This window comes from Onychomys torridus, chromosome 18 (genome assembly GCF_903995425.1).
Source record: "Onychomys torridus chromosome 18, mOncTor1.1, whole genome shotgun sequence".
Classification (NCBI taxonomy): domain Eukaryota; kingdom Metazoa; phylum Chordata; class Mammalia; order Rodentia; family Cricetidae; genus Onychomys; species Onychomys torridus.
This window is the reverse complement of record NC_050460.1, coordinates 59,977,619-59,998,715: the sequence shown is the minus strand read 5'-3', so window position 1 is coordinate 59,998,715 and position 21,097 is coordinate 59,977,619. Positions and strand designations below refer to the sequence as shown.

Genomic DNA, 21,097 nt, shown 5'->3' with positions numbered 1-21,097 from the left:
CTGCCCAGGCCCCATGGTCCAATCACTGTCTCTTCTGTCACATGCCTGAGTCACAGCCTCTGTTCCTTGTCCCCTGGGTTCCAAAGCACACAGGAAGACAGTCCAGACCACACCCAAGTTTAGGACTTTAGAGGAAGTTCTCATGAGGAAAGAGCACTCACCCAGCTGTGTAAGCAAGAAAGGATCCCCCACCCCCATTAGCTCCTGGTTACAGCAAAGTGCTAAGGCTCTCCTGGTGTGGCTGCAGAGTGAGGCCATGAAGACCCCCCAACACACATAAACCACCTCACCCAGCACTGCTCTGCCAGGGGGTTCTTCATGCCTCATCAGACACATATTGGCTTTCTTCAACCCTATGACTGCTCTTATCCTTTTATTGTGTGCGTGTGTGTGAAGCCAGATGTCAACATCTGGGTCTTCCTTTATTACTGTCCACTTTTTGTTTTGAGACAGGGTCTCTCCTTAGTCACACTGGATCTCTCCCATTTGAATAGACTGGCTGCCAAGAGAGCCCCAGGGTTCTTCCGGTTTCCACTTCCTTAGCTGAGGTTATAGGTGCACACTACAGGACCACACTAGGTGCTGGGGACTGAACTCGGGTCCTCGTGTATCCACGGCAAGTACTTTACCACATGGCCATCTCTCCCATCCAGTCTCTGAGAGGAAAAAGGAAATTTTCCTCATTGCTGGCAAGATGGTGTTCTCTGCTCTCTGGGAGGCAGTGATGGGCTTTTCCTGTGACTTAGGGGAGTGTGGTTGTTCCTCCATTCCAGGCCGCTGGCCATGGCTTTCCTTCTTCTGATAAGCAGGAATTGTAGCTCAGAGGCCTGCCATTGGGAGCAAGCAGGAAACACATGACAGAAAACTAGCTAACCCTGGCCTGAGATAATGCTAAACAAGGATGTTGAGGAATGTTTGAAGATGTGTTACATTTGTTTGTGCTGTGGAACATTTGTTTTAAGGATGCATAGAAGTATTGCACACTTTTATGTTGCCTTTGTTTAACTCTGTAAAGCTGTGTTACTTTGCCTGTCTAAAACACCTGATTGGTCTTCTAAAGAGTTGAATGGTCAATGGCAAGGCAGGATAGGTGGGGCTGTCAGGCAGAGAGAATAAATAGGAAAAATCTGGGAAAAGATCAAGGTGCAAAAAAAAAAGGTGGGGGGATGGCCTTGCAGCCAGACAGGTTCTAGGAAGGAAAGAAGATATACACAAATAGAAAAGGTAAAAGCTCGGAGACAAAAGGAAGACAGAATAATTTAAGAACAGCTGGCAAGAAACAAGCCAAGCTAAGGCCTGGTTATTTATAAGTAATAATAAGTCTCTATGTGTATTTATTTGGGAGCTGAGTGGTAGGTCCCCCAAAGAACAAAGAGCTATAAAAGCAAAAAAGTAAAAAATACAGCAAGATAAAGTAATTTTTAAAATAACATTTACTTAGTGTGTGTGTGTGTGTGTGTGTGTGTGTGTGTGTGTGTGTGTGTAAGAAACAGAGAGAGAGAGAACAATTTACAAGATTCAGTTTTCAGCTTCCACCATGTGGGTGCCTCGGTTTGTCAGGCTTGGCAACAGGCAGCTTTACCTGCTCAGCCATCCTGCAGCCTGAGACCAGAAAGGTGAGAAGTCAGGATGCAGGCTGGTGGGGAAGTGGAGGTGGACTGGTACAAGTCCATGTGGACTGGTGTCTCCTCCATCTAGGGCATTTTAACTTGGGAAAGGGAACACCGGACTATGTTAAGGTAGGGTGTGGCACTCTGAGGCCTGTGGGCTACAGCCAGGCACCCCTGGAGAACCTATGCTCCAGGGGGGTCACAATATGGTCCCCATCTCTCCCAATCTCCCATTGCTCCTTAGGCTGTGGCTTCTCAGGAAAAGCAAATCTCAAGAATTCAGGTATAGGGAAATGGGTGGATGCTGAGATAAAGGTCAATAATAAATGGACAGCTCCACTCACAACTAGGACTTAGGGACCCCAAATTCCAAGGTGTACAGCCAGGAAAGCCACATTTGAACAATGGAAGTGGAACTTGTCACAGTCTCCTGCAGGGGTCTAAGGGATGCCCCTGCACCCACAGTGCCCATATGCTCTCTCTAGGAGCAGGAATTCCAAGAAGGCAGAGAGCGAGCTGGCTTCACATGAGGGCCTCTTGCCCCTCAGAGCATAGTGGGCACAGAATACAGAAATGGAGGAAGGAGCCAGCAGTTAAGTGTGCCACCAGGGTCACATGCCACCTCTGCCTCTTCTTCTCTGTCTGTTCAAACACATCTGCAGCAACATACTGTCCACAGCAGTACATGGCATGTGCAATACCAACTGAGGACCACAGGGCTGGGTAAGCTCTCACAAGAACCCAGTGTGGCATCCTTCCCTGAACTTCCCAAGCCACCTTAGGCTCAGCAACCGACCCCTATGTGGTCAGTTTCCCAGAAGTTTTCCCAAGCTACAGGAGATCCTGCTGACACCCAGGAGGCTTGCAGATCCCCTAAAATTTTTGAGGTGTGAGTCACCATGCCTGACTGTTTCCAGTGTGGATTTAAACTCGCAGAGATCTGGATAAATCTCTGCCTCCCAAATGATAGGATTAAAGGTGTGAGTGCCACCATTTTCTGGCCTCTATATCTAGTGGCTGTTCTGTTCTCTGACCTCAGATAAATTTATTAGGGTACACAATATTTTGGGGAACACAATATCACCACACATTTCAGCTCCAGATGTGGCTTAATTGGAGTGCCTACCTAGTGCAAACTTGGTCCCAACTGATCCATTCTGCTGAGGAGCACCTGAGCAAAAGCACCCTCCTCCTTACAAGTGCATGAAGCAGATGGGATGGACATACAGACAACCATAGAAAGATCCATCTCCATGACAGGTCTTAGAGACAAGGGATTACCTCAGCCTGCATCCTCAACCTTCTGCCCTTGGTACCCCAAGGACTGTGTCCATCAAGTCAGGCTACACAGCAGGAAACAACCTGAACTGGACTGTACTGGAAGTGCCTGAGTCACCAAGGAGCACTGGAGGCCTGACTCCAGTTTAAATGCCAATTCTTCTCTTTTCTTTTCTTGTTAAAGCACTACTATGGATCAAACCCAGGCCTAACGCATGTAGCTGAACTACACCCCCAGCAACCTATGGTTTCTATCTCTAAAATCCAAGTCCCCAATGTCTTGTTTCTGATGTCACCACTTCCAAAACAGGAGAAGAGTGGGCGACACACTGAAAAGGTGAGCTTCTGAGCCCGTAGTCAGCAGTATCCTCCCCCTGACACTTAGGCAGGTGCTCAGGCCCAGGCCTCCACTAAACCTGCTCCTCTCTCTGTCTCTCTCTTGATGTTTGGACCACATTAACCTATTTTCCCACTGGAAGCACAGAGGTAGTCGTGTAGAGGAGCAACATGGACAACTGACCTTCAGGTTGTCTGGATGATTGTGTGTCCACACCAGAAGCATGGCAGCGAACAGGTCCCCAGTGCCCACAAAGACAGCATCCACTTTGCGCATCTCCATCCAGATGCGTTGGGTCACCGTGGAGCCATCAGGCAGGTCACTGGGTCTGAGACGTCTCAGCTAGACAAGAGTCACCCCTGCAGTGGGATCCGGTCAGCCCAACTTGTCCCCACTTCTCCTGGAGGGACAAGAATGTCAGCACTTTCTCTCCTTGGGAGTGGTCATACAGATGTGGTGTGGCCTCCTTCAGGAGCTCTAGGACTCAGTGTGGTCTGTCATACTGACCCCCACTGCCACCACTGCCCCAAAGGGGAGTGAAACACTGGGCCCTTAGAAGCTGAAACTAGCATGGCCTTTACACACTCAGAGTGCCAGGAACTGCATGGATGCACTGCTTTTGTGTGTGTGTGTGTGTGTGTGTGTGCGCGTGCACGCGTGCGTGTGGCATAGGAGCATTCAGGTGCACATCCCCATACCCTTGTGCATCCAGAATGCTCACTGGAGTCAGTGGGTGTGAACTTGGGGTTCCTGTCAGCCTGTGACTCAGGTTTCAGTGCCATTGTAACATTGTTCAAACACAATTAACTCATGTGCTGTGTGTATAACCAGTCACTGAATCCAGCAGAAACCTGCTCCCTGTAGACACCTGGCCCACAGAAGCCAGATTCAGCTGGCCTCTGGCATAAGGCTCCGGGACAGGGTGGCTCAGCAGCCATGAGAACCTGGTGGTTCCAGCACAGCATGGATCCCTGAGCATCTGGCGAGTGGGAGTGGGTGAGCCTGCTCGTGTCCCAGTGCCCATCTGGTCCCCCCACCCCACAGAGCTCTGTCCTGAAGCTGCCTTCTGCCTACTCTCCTGAGGGGCAAGAGGTACTAGCCACTTGCTGGCCAGTCATAATCTCCCTCCTACCGAGCCCCAAATAGTCTCTGGGGCCTGAAAGCCATGGGCTGCAGAAACAGATGGACCCAGGAGCATGCAGGGGCAGGTGGAGCAGGCACTTACGCATCCTCTGGCTGCCCAGTGCGATCAGGTAGTCACTGCCCTGTGGGGAGGGCAGGTCAGAGCTGGTGATGACCACTGTGTCAGGACCCATGCAGTGCAGCATGTCCATCACCTGCCAGCAGCAAGGAGAGTGTCAGCACATGCAGCCACAGTTAGCTCTTCCTGACAGTCATGCTTCTCAAGGGGACAGACCCTGGTCAGCCACCGTCCTCTGCAATCAGACCTCAAGCAGGCAGGCATAACCAGCATGCTTGATGGGCTTCCAGAGAACCGGGAACATTGCACACACATGGCCCAGCCTGTGATCTGCCACCTTCTGCCAGGGTCATTGGGAGTTGAGTCTGGAAGTGTGGGGAAGCCTGGGGGCCCCGCCCCAAGTCCTTAGGAACTGGGAAGCTAGTCATATCCACCAGTGAGAAGTTTCTCTCCAAGCTGGCTTGTCTTTCTTTTTGCCTTTCTTTGTTTAATAACAGTAAGCAGGGCTGGAGAGATGACTCAGCAATTAAGAGCACTGGCTGCTCTTCCAGAGGACCTGGGTTCAATTTCCAGCACCCACACAGCAGCCCACAACTGTCTATACCTCCAGTTCCAGAGGATCTGACACCCTCACACAGACATACATGTAGGCAAAACAGCAATGCAATGAAATAAAATAAGTAAATATTTAAAAAAAAAAAATAAGCAGAGGCCCCAGTTGAGTGAACTGCACCATTTTGTCTTAAAAGTATGTGACTGTTGTCCTATAAAGGATAACAGAGGGGCATCGCTGTGTCATGAGGCAGTTAGGCCATGAGTCCATACCTTACACCCAGAGCAAAAGGAGCTGGAGGTGGCAAGAAGGACCTCCAGGGGCCTCAGAGGGAGTGCACCCTGCCCCCAAATGATTTTGGGGCTTTCAGACTCCAGAGCTGTGAGAGGATGCTTTGGTATGGCAGCTTCAGGTCACAGACGTGGACACATGGTAGACTGAGTACAGAATTGACAGAAGTGCTGGTCAATAGCAAAGGCTGGGTGTACCCACATCTAAGGTTAGGGCTCAGTATCCCTTAGGTGTCCATTCATAACTGAAGATGGGTGTCTGTCTCTTTCCCTGTGAACAGGGCCATGTGTGCAGGTCTCCTTCCCTGTGAACAGGCCCATGTATGAAGGTCTCCTTACCTCCAGTGCCTCTTCCTCGCTGTGGAATTTCCTGCCACTCAGCAACCTGGAACACAGATGGGAGTGTGAGTCAGTCCCTACAGTACAGCCACCCCGGCCACTGACCTACATCCCCACAAGAGGCCATCACAGCTTCTACTGGCCACAGGAACCAGGGGAGGCAGAGACACACACAGAGGAGTGGGCAAGGTCAAGAGTAAATGTGTTATAAGGAAACTCACATCCATGGTGAGGTTCCAAACGGTGGTGAATGCCTTTAGGTGACAACAGAGAGAAGCAGCCCCTGCAACCCCCAGTGTCTCTCAGCACAGCAGTCACGTAACCAATGTGCATGGACCCTGCTCATGGGATTACTAGGATTACAGACACCCATACCATGTCTAGTTCCTGACATCCAAGTCCCATGATGCTTTACAGCACTAGTGAGTGGTCCAGGGTTCCAATCTCTCCCCATCCAGGTGCTGAGGAATTTCCCTGGAGGTCTGAGGTCTTTCCTATGCAGATGGACTCCTACTGGCCAGCATAAATGAAAAAGAGCTAAGAATAGATGGGACCACTTGCACAGCCCAACCCCTAGACTCAGGTCTGACCATGACATCTGCCTTAGCTAGGGTTCCTGTTGCTAGGATGAAAGACCAGGACCAAAATAAGTTGGGGAGAAAAGGGTCTATTTGGCTTACACTTCCACATTGTAGTCCATCAATGAAGGAAGCCAGGACAGGAGCTCAGACAGGGCAGGAAACAGGAGGCAGAAGCTGATGTAGAGGGCACAGAGGGGTGCTTCTTACTGGCTTGCTCCCCATGGCTGGCTGGGAACACTCACAATGACCTGGGCCCTCTCCTATCAATCAGTAATTAAGAAAATGCCTTACAGGCTTCTCTACAGTCCAATCTTCTGGAGACATTTTCTCAACTTAGGTTCCCACAGCTAAGGTGACTTTAGCTTGTGACAAATTGACATATACAACCCAGCACAACATCACTAAAGGCTCTTATACAACTGAGTTTTATGGATGGCACATGTCTCTGTGGCAGAGCATTTGGCTAGCATATGAGCGGCCCTGGGTTTGACCCCCCAAGACAAAAATAGAACAAAATTGATCACCTGAGCCACAGACTCTCTGCTAGTTTGACCCTAACACATTATCTTTAATCTAGGCCCTTCGGGAAAGTTATTTAGTCAAAACCAGGACACACCACAGAGACTCTGAGCCTGAAGGGGAGCTCTTTAGGACTCAACAACCGTCTCCTAGGTTGACTGGGGACATTGTAGCAAGCAGCATCAGGAAGAAAGGAGGGGGTCTGGTGCAGGGAACCTTCCAGAAAATAGGCATTGGAGAAAGCAGATGGAAAGACAGCCACCAAGCACACTAGACACCTGGTCCAGGTGAGTCCTGCACTGGTGTAGACCCTGTGTGGCCGGGTGTGCTCAGGGAATTCACAATGAGTAATCCATGAGTCAAAAGCCACAAAGGAGGCAAACGCCAGGGTGGCCTGTGAGTTAAAACGCTGACTTTGAAGCTTTAGGCCTCTGAGGTGAGGTCTCCCATCTCCACAGTCTGAGGTGTCTGACATGGCCACAGGACCAGTTTCACTCGTGGATTGAGACCCACCCGGTTTTGAACAGCTGGAGCTAAGTGTGACTTCCTGATTGTTAAATCCACAAAGGGAAACTGACAGAAGAAAAAACATTGCATGAGAAGGTGATCCGGCTGTGACATCCGTCACCCTATTGATCTGCAGTGTGGACAGGCTGACATGGCTGGTGAGGTGTCCCCTTCCTCCCTGACTGCTTCATACCCATCCCTCCTGAACTACACAGAGAGGAGGCCTCTCCTGGATGGAGGAGTACTGTCCTGAAGTCCAGGGCAAAGGGCTAGCCTTCTCCCCTGCAAGAGCCTCCAAACAAGCTTTTGAGAAAATCCATTTGCAACAGGAGAAACTCGGGACATTCACCTTCGGTGCCCACACCTGGAGCTTCATTAGACAGCTTGCCCACAGCTGACAGACTGTCTAAGGTACACACCCTAATGCCTGTCATCCACTTGACCAACTTCCTAACAGGGGTGTCTCAGCCTTGTATAGGGGTATAGGGGTCACCCTGGTTAACCCGGGAAGGTGACCTTCTCTTTGGTTCCAAGCAGATGCACAGAGCACATGTTTACAGCAACGTGGGTACACTCACCATGGAGCCTTCCCCGTTCCACTTGTCGCCCATCACGGGATCACACACTGTGGGGACAGAGCATCTGGTCAGCAGCTGCTATAGCTTCCAATGACAGACCTCCACACTGTTTGCTTTATCTCTGTGTAGCCCAGGCTAGCCTTGGACCTTCAATCTTCCTGCCTCAGCCTCCCATGTAGCTGGGAAAGCAGGCATGCACACCACACATGCCTCCATATCTATCTCTTGTTCTAACTGCCGGAGTGTGTGCCTGCATGTATGTACATGCTCCATGTGTGCAGGTGCCCAGGAGTTCCGAAAAGGGCAGGAGATCCCCTGCAGTGGGGTTTACAGACAGCTATGAGCCAGAGTGGGTGCCTGGAACTGAACTCGTGGCTTCTGCAAGAGGAGTACACACCCTTAACTGATGACAGGTTCTCAATTTGCCCTGGCTGGCTTTGAACCCACTATGTAGATGAGATGACCCTGAACTTCTGACCCTCCTAGTACTGGGGTAGAGGTGTACACCTCCACATTCAGTTTATGTGGTGTGGAGGCTTTATCTTTCCGGGGGGCTTCATGTATGCCAGGCAAGCACTCGGCCAACTGAGCCACTCCCCTATAATTTTTTTTAACATTACATACATATGGAGACACAGAACAATTTTGTGCCGTAGCACTTTGCACTTCTCTGTCCAAGACAACTAGGTCCCCGGGATAATTTCACACATAACTTACCATCATTCACACCTTTGTCTCAAGAACACATTACCTCAGGTCACCTGGACTGGCATAGTGCCCTCCCCCTGGCCTGGCTGAGACTAGCAACCCCAGGATTCATAGCATCTTCCCAGGTCCAAGCACATTCCCTTTGGCACAGTCCACTGCCATGTGCTATTGGCCTTGAGGGCAGGGCACACTGGCACACTATGCACACCTGGGAGACTGGAACTTAGGATCCAGTCTTAGTCTGCGAGTCTGGTTAACACTGCCTCTGTTCTTGGTGGCACTTGGACCCAGTGCTGCCTGGCAGCCATAGTGCATGCCACTCTCCACACAAATTAGATATGGTGTGTCCCCCCAACCCCCACCCACTACTTTTGGCTCAGCCTGGGGTATCAACCCAACCTACATCCTCTTTAGGGTCAGACCTCACACATCTTGGGCACCCCAGGCCTTCCCACATACTTAATGCACCTCTCTTCTTATGCACCTCACAAGAAACCCTATAGTCACCCTGACAAACTTCTCAGTTCCCCTGCTGAGCCTGCCCTCGAGACTCACTCCTCCTTAGCGTTTCCAAAAGTCAAATAACTAATAGGTAAAGGCCAAACAGGAGGCAGGGAGGCCAGAAGACAGTTGGCTGAGCTGCCCTGTCCTGAGGGTACGATCAGCGTGGGGCACACAGGGAAGGGGCATCGTGGTCCAGCTCTCACCGTATACCAGCTGGGGGTTCTGGTGCTTCAGCTCCCGAACAATGTCCACCACCATGGCCAGGAAGGACTTGTCCCTTGTGTAACCTGGAGGGACAATCCAGGTTTATCCTCTCAAGACAGGACACACTGACCACCAGGGTGCTGTAATGAGCACAATCAAATCAAACATGCATGGGAGTGGGGGAGGCTAGACCCTGCAGCCAGGAATACACAGGTTTCCAAAAGTCCGTTATCACAGGGGAAGACAGGAAGATCCCACATGTACACAAGGAGTTTTAAATGATGGAACTACAGACAACTGGCAGGTAACTAAAATTTCCACTTTCAAAATAAATCTCTTAAAAATGTTTTATGTGTATGTTTGTGTGCCTGAGTGTATATCTGTGCACCACATGTGAGCTTGAGGCCTCGGAGGACAGAAGAGGATGTCAGATCTCCTGGAACTGGAGTTATAAGCAGTTGTGAGCTACCATATGCATGCTGGGAAGTGACCCTGGGTCCTCTGCAAGAGTGCTCTTAAAATTGAGCCATCTCTGCAGCCCCTATGGCTCTTTAAAAAGTTTTTTTTGGGGGGCTGGAGAGATGGCTCAGCTTTTAAGAATATAGCAGCTCACAACTGTTTATAATCATATTCTCAGGTGATCCAATGCCCTCTTCCCGTGTGCAGATGTACATTCATACAAAACACCCATATACATAAAAATACATAAATACATTTTTTACTTAATTATTTATTTTTGGAGGCAGGGTCTCACTATGAAGCCCTGGCTCACCCAGAACTCATTATGTAGACTAAGCTGCCCTCAGACTCCCAGAGCTCCACCTACCTGCGCGTGTTGAGATTAAAGGTGTCTGCCATGATACCCAGCTCAAACATGGCATTTTTAACCTGACTAAACAAACAAATAAGAAAAAACTGAATTGGGGGCTGGCGTGATGGCTTATCGAGTAGGGATACTTGCTGCCAAATCAGAAAACCTAAGTTCAATCCCTGGGACCCACGTGGTTGAAAAATCCAACTCCCACAAGTTTACTCTCATCACCAAACCCATGCGGTGTCACTGTGTATGTGCAATTGTGCACACACACACACACACACACGGACACACACGGACACACACGGACACACACGGACACACACGGACACACGGACACACACACACGGACACACACACACATGGACACACACACACACACACACAGAATAGATTCAATACGTAGAAAATACAACCAGAAATGTCACAGATGAGCTCATGTTCCAGGTAGAAGCATTTCACCCTCAACAAATCAACCTGGCAATGTTCCGACTCCCTCCTCTACCAGGATGCCTCCAGGGTGTGTAGGTGCCTAGGGCACGACAAAACCCACCCTGAAGAAGGCAAGAAACCAAGCAAGAGCCCCCAGCAAGGGGAATGTGGGCCTATCCCTGACACCAGCAAGCTGGGGACCTTGTACCAGGACCCTGGGGACCCTCACCAGTGAGCACGTAGTCATACTTATTCACACCGTTTATCTCGAGACCTTCATACAGCTCATGGAGTTCCTGTGAATTCAGCACTTGGCCCTTCCAACGGGCATAGCCTGCAGGAAGAAAACAGGTTAAGCTGTGGGTGTGGGAGCCCCACGTTTCCCTGGTGACCATCTCAGCTGATGACAACCACCTACCTGCCTTGAGGAGACCCAGTGAACTGTTATTCTGAGGACTGGCCTGAGACACAGACTGGGCCCAGTGCCTCAGTGGCATCCCAGTCCCCTAGAAGCACCCGTGTTCTTACACTGTGGAGGCTGAACAGTGGTCTCCACCCTGCCATGCCTAGTTTCTATCAAATCAATCCAGGGCAGCAGACACTCAGTGCCCTAGGCAGCCCTGTGGAACCATGTCCCAGAAGATGTGGATAGGGACACCAGGGCACATAGCTGTTTACTTCTGCATTCATCAGGAGCAGCTGAGGGAGCCCACCCCACCCCAGCTCAGGGCAGGCCACCTAAGCCCTTCCCCTTAGCTCAGCCTGGTTTCCAATTTCCTCTATGTGTTTTCTAGCCATCAAAGTCAAGTTGCTTGGTCACTGCCACCTGATACCCCTGGCAGGTAAGGGCTCACCCTGTTCGTTCATTCTCTCTCTCTCTCTCTCTCTCTCTCTCTCTCTCTCTCTCTCTTTCTCTCTCTCTCTCCCACCAGTCCCAGGTAGAAGCATTTCACCCTCAACAAATCAACCTGGCCATGTTCCAACTCCCTCCTCTACCAGGATGCCTGCCAAATTAAAACACTGCCAAAACAAGTCATGCACCAAATCCTAGCAAGAGACAAACATAAGAAGTTGGTCTAGCCCAGGCATACAACCTGCCCCTCTGCCTGCTATGGCCAGGACCCCAGGCCTCTGGGACACCTTCTGACATGCAGGACACCTGGGCACCTGATGCCAGATGGGGCCAATCACTGACATTCTGAATTTCACCAGTGAGAACTTTCTCAGCTCAGCATCTCAGGTCTTCCAGGTACACACTCATAGCTCCTCTAAGTCATCCAGATGTTTCAGTGCCAGATGGAGCATAGACTGATGGTGATCTCACACAGCACAGTCCTCAGAACTAAACTCAACCCCACTGTGCAACATCCAAGACATCTCGGCTCATTTCAACACAAATAAAAAAGGGTATCAAGGTGTCAGTAAGGGTCAATGGGGTCCATGTAGTTCACTGGAGGCCCTGGACCACCTGGGACTTCAAAGGCCAGAGCACTGGTACTAAGCAGTCACCAATTATGGTGGCCCGCTGTCAGCTCCTGAGGCAGCTAATAATTCTTCCCTCCCAGTTTAAAATCTATCACACTCGAGAAGCGTGTTAAATTCCCTGAAATTTCAGATGCTGCTGGTGACCAGCTGGGCTGCTCTGGGGCACTTTGAGCTCCTGAAGTCCCCTTTGTGTTCAGAACAATGTCAGGAGAGGCCCTTGGAGGCATTTCAAAGGCCAGAATGGCTTTGTTCTCCTGCCAGCACAGAAAATAGGGAGGACTCCAGGCACCACAGGTCGGGACTGTGGGGAACACACACTTGTCCCAAACAGTGCAAGGGGCTTCCCAGGACAGTTCCCTTCAGCAATAAGCAGTGATGTCTTTGGAGTCCCCAGGACAAGCCAGATACACACATGCCTTCCCCTGGGGTATTGGTGCTGAGTCTAGAAACATATGGGGTTCTCCTTAGCCCGAGGTATCGCCATAATGGAAAGCAAACAGACACAGAAGTCACCAACTGTTGGCAGGGGGATGCAGCAGCACTCCCTGTGATTTACCTGGGATGCTCTGCTACCACAGGAGATGCTAAGACTGCCAGCTTAGCAGAGAGGGAAACTGAGGCACAGAGGTTTTCCCACCAGTCAGCTCCACAAAAGGGGTCACACACACCAGCCATGGCATGGGGGTAGACCTTGCACAGAGTGGCACTTCTGGGTTCCATCTACCGGCCACAAGAGGTGGCACCTACTTGCTCAGGGCCAGGTTACACGCCATGCTCACTTCCCACCGTGACTACCACCCAAAGGGCCTACCTGTGTGGTTGGAAAACTGCACAGAGTTCACGGCATCAACCTCAAATCCCAAAACCTGCAGGACAAGGAGAAGAGGTGTGAGAGAGGTGCCTGTCTGTGACCCCAAGAACCCAGGGCAGGGCTCCCAATCATGGCTAGAGTCTTGAATTGAGGAGGGTAACAGAAGAGACCATCGGGTAGTACAGACTGCTGGCCAGGACGGTCGCAGGATGGGAACAGAAGGCCTTCCCAAGCCAGCCAGATGTTTGCATTTCAGGGCCACACAAGCCTGACCATGAGATTCCTCTGTTCCTTCACTCTGGAAAACTGCCCAAAGGGCCAGGGTGGAGACACCCTTCTCCCTTGCTGGAGCGCACTGAAGGGTTCGTGGGGCACTCCTGAGGACCCACCTGACGGAAGTGGTAAAGAAAGCGCTGTAAGCCCCTGTCAGTCCAGATAGGGGCAGGGGATCCCTGGGTCTTCTGACCCACCCCTGAGGAATGAGACCCAGAGCAGCTGGGGTAGCTCTGCCCAGCCAGCCTCTACCACATCAGCTAGCAAAGTCTCCTTCCCTCCATGTCAACGAGAGAAAGAAGGTCCCATGTCAGGGCTGAGGTCCCCAGAACAACCACATTCATTGAGCAGCTTGCGGCTCTGAATGGCCTCTCACAGCTCTGGTGGGAGTCATCCAGACAGGACAAATGGGCCTCCTGAGACATGCTGGGCAGAGACCGAGGCTCCGTGTGGTCAGCTGTTCATCCTCAGCACACAAAGCAGCTCACTAAGCCAAATTAAAGCTATGGACATCCAAGTCAGCTTTAAGCTATCACTGAGTTTAAAAGCTGTTTATTTCAAAGTGAGAGGCCTGAGCTGGGGAGATCAGGCAGTCGGTAAAGTTCTGGCTGTGCAAGCTTGAGGATGGACGTGAACTCTGTCCCTCAGAACCCACATAAAATGCCTGGTGCGGCAGTGCTTGCCTGCAATTCCAGGGCTGGGGAGGATTCCAAGGGTTCACAAGCCAGCCAGTCTAGTCTAATTGGTGAATTTCAGGTCACTTAGAGTCTTGTGTGTTGGGTTTGCCTCTCAGGTCTGTGTGCCCAGCTCAACAAACAGCTCCCTGACCTGCTGATGGATGGGGGTGGGGGCCGGGCAAACTGGAGAGCACCACCCCGTGGAGAAGCCTCTGCATGTCCCCTGGGGTAGTTAAAACATCCAGACATAGTCTGATATTACTTCTCCCCTGACTGCTGGGGCCAACCACACCTCCAGGTGAGTGCTCCTGGCACCTAGAAAAGGCAAAGCCAAAACAGGAACATGAAACTTGCCTTTCCTGCTTCCTGCTGTCCATGGCTGCCACCAGACACAGGCTCCTCTTCCTGTCCCTCATGCAACCCTCAGGACCCTGCCCCAGCAGTGATGTGTATGATGCTGGGGTGCCTGCCATGAGCAGGTGGTGCACATCCCAGGGGCCCCATGCCTGCCTCCACTGCTGCATCATCAAAGCTCCAGTAAAGAGGCACACACAGCCTGAAGCCAGGCAGCCAGGAGAGGCTTGTTTAGAGCAATTGCTCAGCTAATCTCCAAGGGAGGCAGAGACACTCGGCACAGCAGGAGTGGGTGAGCTCTGGAATATTCCAGTGGGGTTCTCCCACAGGCATCTGAGGACAGACAGGAGGGGCAGGCTGAGGCTCCCAGGTGTTTCCAGCTGTGGAGCACCAGTCCTGGGGATGGTGCTTAAGCCTCTTTCACAGATGGGAATCAGCAAGCAGGCTGGGCAAGCATCTTGTGACTGTTGTGACCCTAAGCAATCTAACAGCCAAGGGCCCACATCCCTCCCACCACTGATCACTGCTCAGCCTTCCAATCCAGCCAGACCACACCCTCTGATGTCCATGGTTGTGCTTGTTTGAAAGAATAGTACCAAAGAGAGTGGCACTATTAGGAGATGTGGCTTTTTTGGAGTAGGTGTGGTCTTGTTGGAGGAAGTGTGTCCCTGTGAGGGTGGGCTTTGAGAGGTCTCCTTGCTCAAGCTACACCCAATGTGGAGGACAGTTCATTTCCTGTCAACTGCAGATTAAGTTATGGAACTCTGGCTCCTTCTCCAGCACCGTGTCTGCTTACACACTGCTATGTCCCACTGTGATGAAAATGCACTAAACCTCTGAAACTGTAAGCCAGCCCCAATTCAATGGTTTCCTTATAAGTTGCTGTGGTCACAGTGTCTCTTCACAGCAATAGAAACCCTAACTAAGACAATGGTGAATTGATGGTAGACAACCTGCATCCCACAAAGCATCTCTTTAGGGGTTGCTCACTCCAGGTCCTGTGGTCACCCCCAGCCTGGCTCACAGAACTCACTCTAGGATTATAGTGCTAGGCAGGCATAGTCAAAGGCCCTGTCTACTGCAGGGATCTGCCTATGCAGGGCTGCAGTGACGTCCGAAAGGAAGGGGCCTGTGCTGAACTCACTGTGGCATCCATTGGACGACCTTGTTGGCATTTGTTGCTGCCAGGTCACTCTGAGACTCAGTAACCCAGATACAGGTTCACCTCGGTTCTAGGGGGTCACCGAGATGCAAGCCAGCCAGGAACTGCCCCACCACCCTCTTGTCTATCAGCTGGTCAGCTGCTCACATCTGGCACACACAGCTAAGAGTGGCTGAGCTTCCAGGGGTTGCCAGAACAGCATTCCTGACTCCAGATGAGTTGCACAATGTGGCCTGAGTTCACCCCTACAGGCCACTGCACCAGAGCGGCCCTTACTCTGTGATGTGGTCTCTCTACCATAGGGCCTCCTGCACGCTGCCCCAGGATGAACTCCTCTTTGTGCCCCAGAGTGGGTATGGGTGGCAGGCTCCCATCCATGGGACCTCACAACACCCACAGCAACTGGCCCTTGGGTGGGTCATGCCTGTGTGCCTCGGCAGTGTGTTCAGTTTAGCTACTCAAGGGACTGTCTTTCCAGGAGACAATCACAAGTAAGGAGACAGGACAGGAGGGTATAAAGGGGGCCTCGGAGGCTCCTGGAGAGCTAACAGATTTATGCCGAAACTACTGACCCCACAATGAGCCGAAGGTTCTGATGGGGACAGGGTGGCTTCTCGGGGAGGTATCACCTCCTCAGCCACCAGAAGTCATTGTTGGAGACTTCAACACCTACTTTTCCTTTCTAGTGGGGAAACCTCACTCAGTCCCTCTCCAGACTTCTGAGTGGGAGGACCCGTGGCTCTATGACAAAAGTTGTATCATTGTGTACCAAGAGTGGTCACAGCAGCAGGCCTCATTTTCCTGAAGCTCAGGGCCCTGCAGACATGTCGTCCCTTCCCAGACACTGGAGGGGTTATCCTAAGCCAGGGTCTTTCAGAGGCCAGAGCAATATTAAGAAACACACACACACACACACACACACACACACACACACACACACACACACCATGCACACATGCCCACAACCATACAGTCACACATGCACAGAACAGACATGGACCCAGCCAACGGCAGAGAGGAATGAGATCAACATGTTCATGGCAGGTGGGGAGGAATAACAGAAATGCCATGCCAGACTCCTCCCAGATGAAGGAGGGATGAGTACCATTCTCACATGAGTAAAACAAAGAGACACTTGCATTTCTAGGTTCTGCCTGCTTCCTTTCTTCTCTCCCTCCCTCCCTCCCTCCCTTCCTTTCTTTTTTTTTTTTTTTTTTTTTGGTCTTTTGAGACAGGGTTTCTCTGTGCAGTTTTGTTTACTGTCCTGGATCTCACTCTGTAGACCAGGCTGGTATCGAACTCACAGAGATCTGCCTTCCTCTGTCTCCCTAGAACTGGTATTAAAGGGTATGTGCCACTGCAGACCCCTAACAGGGCTGTTCCTTTCCAGGGACTTTGGGAAGGTTCTGTGGTCTTGCCTTTCTGTTTCAGAGCCTTCATCTCAGTGGGCTTGAGTTGAAGCCCCAGACTGTTCTCTCAAAGCCAGGGATTCATTAAGTTAATACCTAATGTCCATTGCTACCCTGATGGCATTTTGAGGCTACAGTGTCACTGTGACTACCCAGCACAGGGGTCAGACATATCTGCAGTGGCTATGCCAGCCAGGTTAGCTACTCCACAGGATCACCAGTAGATGACATGGGGCCTGCTACCACTCCACCCAACGCACTGGCTCCTCTGTCACAGCCTTGTGGCTACCATCAGAGAAGATTCAGCTTGAGGCCGCAGCTCTAGGCAGAGCTTTGGGATGCAGTCCCTGCTGCTCCCTTCCCTTTCCAAAGGGACATCTTGACACCACCAACTTTACAGCCTTTCACTAGACCCTAAATTTGGCCATTTTCAGATTGCTCTGAAGGAAGGATACCACCTTCTCTGAAGGCAGATGGAATACATACCCCCAACCCCCATATAGAACAGGAGCTACCAAGTCAATGTGCTGAGAAGGCTTTGCATACACAGGGATCTCAGGAAGCACACAGCAAATACTTACGTGCATGCTCACATGTACACACACACATGCACACACATACACATACCCTTGAGATATGGACTCTTTCCTCTTGCTTCTTGCATGTGGAAGTGGGTTGGAGGTGCAGCTGGCTGCAGAGTATTTACTCAGCATGTGTGAGAAGGGCCCTGGGCTCTGTTCCCAGCAGCATTTAACAAGGGTATTGAGGGCTAGGGATTTAGCTCAGTGATAGAGCACTTGCCTAGCAAGTGCAAGGCCCTGGGTTTGGTCCTCAGCTCCGACAAAAAAATAAAACAAAATAAAAAAATAAAATAAAATAAACAAGGGTATTGAAGCCTGGTATTGTGGCACACATCTTTAACCCCAGTACTTGGGAGGCAGAGGCAGAGGGATCCCTGAATTCAAGGCCAGCCTGGTCTACAGAGTGAGTTCTAGGATAGCCAGGACTACACAGAGAAACCCTGTCTCAGGAAAGAAAAAGAAAAATAGGTGGCGGGGGGGGGGGGGGGGGGAGATGAGGGGCTTGGGGCACAGCTCAGCAGAAGAGCACGTGTTAAACATGCACAAAGCCCTGGGTTCGGTCCTCTCCACCACAGAAAACAAGGAGGGAAGATATGGTGGTGCCTGGTAGGTGGGAGCAGGAAACAGGCTACACTGGACTTCACCTGCCCTTCCCTGCTTACCCTACAGTCTAGAGCCAAAACAGCAGAGAGCCCCCAGCTTCCCAGGCCCTCCCCTGCTGCAGAGGTGAGTGAGAAAGGGATGGGGTAGGAGCAGGGAGACCAGGAGCCTGGCTCCACTCTCCCTTTACCCTCCCTCTGCCCTGCAAACTTTGAACTATCCCCCCTGGTATTCACCTCCTACTGGCTCTGGTCCCATGAAACCTTTGGCCACTACACCCTGGCCTGGAGCCAGAAGTAAATCTGAAAACAGGGACAAGGTTCTGCTGCCTCTTTGTAGGATTATTTTCCCAGATGCCTGTGTGAGAGACCGGGAAGGGAGCTCAGAAGATTTTGCATGGAGCACTGAGGAGCCAGGGCTGATGGTCCAGGTGGGCGGGTCTATGCCACATGACAGAAGTTGGAGGGAGCTCCCCAGTCACAGGCACAAGCCCAGCACAGGGGACTCTGAGGTCCTGGTGCCAGCTCATCAACAGCTTGGTGCCAGGTCTACAGGGGACGTCCAGAAACTTCCCCAGCTATTGTTCTGGCATGACTGGACAGCCACCTGATGGTATAACCTCCAGTCACCTGAGTCAGTCCCAGGAGACCTCCCCAGCCTCCTGCCTGTGGCCTTCTTGGAGAGGCACTGGGACAAATCTCAGGACCCCAGCCCAAGACTGCATTCTCCCCCTTTCCAGCTCCCCCCTCCCCCATATTCAGCCATGCCAATGAGACTTCATACTCCAGATTGTACAGGAAGAACACACACCGGCCTCCACGGAGAACAGCTCTGGACCCGAGGGGTGTTCCTCTTGGAGCAGCTGCTCAAAGACTGGGTAGTGCTGGCCCCAGCCACCACAGACTGACAGTGCCAGCCCCATGTGTGCTCACTAAGGCTCTCCATGTTGGAGGAGTCCTCCCTACCCAATGCATTGCTTCTCCCTATCCAGGGGTGCACAGAGGTATGGTGAGCAGCAAAATGCCAACAGGGGCCTCGAAGGAGTCCCCAGGCCCTTAAGCTCCGCTCTGGAGGGAGGCTAAGAAGAGCCTCCTCTCTTGAGCAGGTGGGACACCATGTCTTCAGCCTGAATGAGGCAGCTGAGCCCTTGGTGCAGTCTAGAGGACAGAGGTCCAGGAGAGCCAGGGAAGAGGACCCAGTGAAGGAAGAGCAGCACTAAGGGGAAGAGGCCAGGGATGCAGGACACAGGGCCTCAGGAGCCCTGCAAGGTGAGGGGATTGCTTGGAGCTCAGGCAGGCTCCACCCTCCCTGGCTTCCCTGCTTCAAGGACTCTAGCCCCTTGCTCCTAAGTTCAGTCTCACCTCAGTGACCTTGCTACCCACCTGTGGCCCCATAACCTAGAGAGCAATGGTTAAGAGCATGAAGCATCGAACAACTGCATCTTGGGTAGCACTAGAAGGTACATAACGTAGTATGGGTGCAGCATTGCTTATGGACCGATAGGGACTCAAGCACTCAACCAACACTGTATTGTTCACTTGCAACCATTTGCCCTGTTTTATCTGCCAAGCATGCCTGCCCCAGGACAACCCTCAGATTTTCATTAGATGCAGCTCTGGGCCTCCTGTCTTCCTTCCAGATCCTTGCTGAAGGATTTCTGTAGCCAGGTGTTCCGTCTTAATGTCCCCAAAGAGTCAGTGCAGTGACTAGACATGAGCTGAAGGGGCAATGGGACCTGCCACTTTGCTTAGTGACCAGCCAAAGAGGTACAGTGAAGAAGGCCACCACCTGGCTGGCCAGGTCAACACAATTTTCCTGCTTAACCAGCCAGGCAAGGAAATGCCAGTCACTCTGAAGTTGCCTCTGGCTCCCCTGCTAATACCTTCTGTACCCTGGTTCCCTCCTCAGGCCACCGGGTCACAAGCAGAAAGCATCTCCTGCCAGAAATGATCAGAGACAGCTTCACGTGAGCGAGGCTCTGGGAAGACGACAAGGCTACAGCCTTTCTACAGGGTTGCTCTCAAAGCCAAACTCAGCAAATTGTACTGTCTCTTATGATAGAAGCAGGTTTATGGGAGGTGAAGGGCGGTTCAAGTCCCGTCCCAGCGGATGACAGACCACGTCAGGAGTGATCAGACCCAAAGTGGGACTCAGCCTCCAGGGCACAGACCTGTCTGCGACCTTACTCAGTCTCCTTGGTCCAGGATCACAGGATGGGTAGAAACAGATCCTGGATTTCAGCAGGGAGTGAGCAATCGCTCGCCAGCATGTCTACCAAGGGGCTGGGTCTTCCCAGCTCAGCATTTCATCGCTTCTGGAAGCCCTCACCCATGGCTGGTCAGGCGGTAGGAAGCAGCAGCACGGACCTGCTGGATTACTGAGTGGGCACAGCTGGGCGGGGACTTCGCGCCACCTGCACCACCCTACTGTAGGTTCCCCAGGGTACTCCACGCCCCCAGCCTGCAAGCGCCAGACTCGCCAGGCTCTGTCCGTAATGTGCCCAGCTCGCAACAGGGACCTGAGAAGGCTGCAGGGGACCAAGGTCATCATTGGGAGTGGCCACCCCCGTGAACCCGCAGCCCCACACCTGAGCAGCCGGGTCAGGTTATGTGAGCGGCAGAGCGCTTACGTGCAGCGGGAACATGGCCTCCCGGTTGCCCACGTAGCCGGGACCACATGGCTCTGGATGGAGAGCGCCCGGCACTCGCCCTCCATCCCCGGCAGGCGGTGGTGTCTAGGGGCCCGTGGTGTCTAGGGGCCCGGGCTGTCCAGGCCACTAGCTCCGACTGTACTTGCCAGTCCCTCTGGCGAGTTGAGTGGGGGCTGGAGACCTTGTCAAGCTCAGGCCACGCCCCTCCGGGAAGGGGATTTGCAGAACTGACTGGGACCCTCTCCTCAAGCCATCTCATCTGGGATACACTCCCCAGTGTGGTTCATTCATTCCACACGAGCTCCAGGATTAAAAGACCCTCAGAGATCAGGAGGACCCCTCCATCCACAAGGCCTACAGGGGAACCAGGACCCAGTCTGGTGCGAGCCTTAAGGCTGCCCCGAGTTGAGCTACGTATCCCTTCCCAATATTCCAGCTATCTCCAAGCTCAAGTCCACCTCAGAGCCACTCATGGGGACAGACTCGATGCCGCTGCACTGGCTCTCCTCTTTTTTCATTCCCCACGCAGTACTCTCTGTCCTTAGGAAAGTGAACCTCTCTCCTGTGTCCCATCTCCAGATCTAGCATTTTGGAGTTCCTGTGGCCACAGATTCCAGGTTCACAGAGTGGTGGCAGAGGC

At 52.1% G+C, this 21,097-nt stretch overlaps 1 pseudogene; it reads right to left on the bottom strand.

Annotated features, from left to right (window-relative positions):
- Nucleotides 1-1,586: 1,586 nt before the first annotated feature.
- LOC118569429 lies at nucleotides 1,587-20,522 on the bottom strand (annotated as a pseudogene).
- Nucleotides 20,523-21,097: the final 575 nt, after the last annotated feature.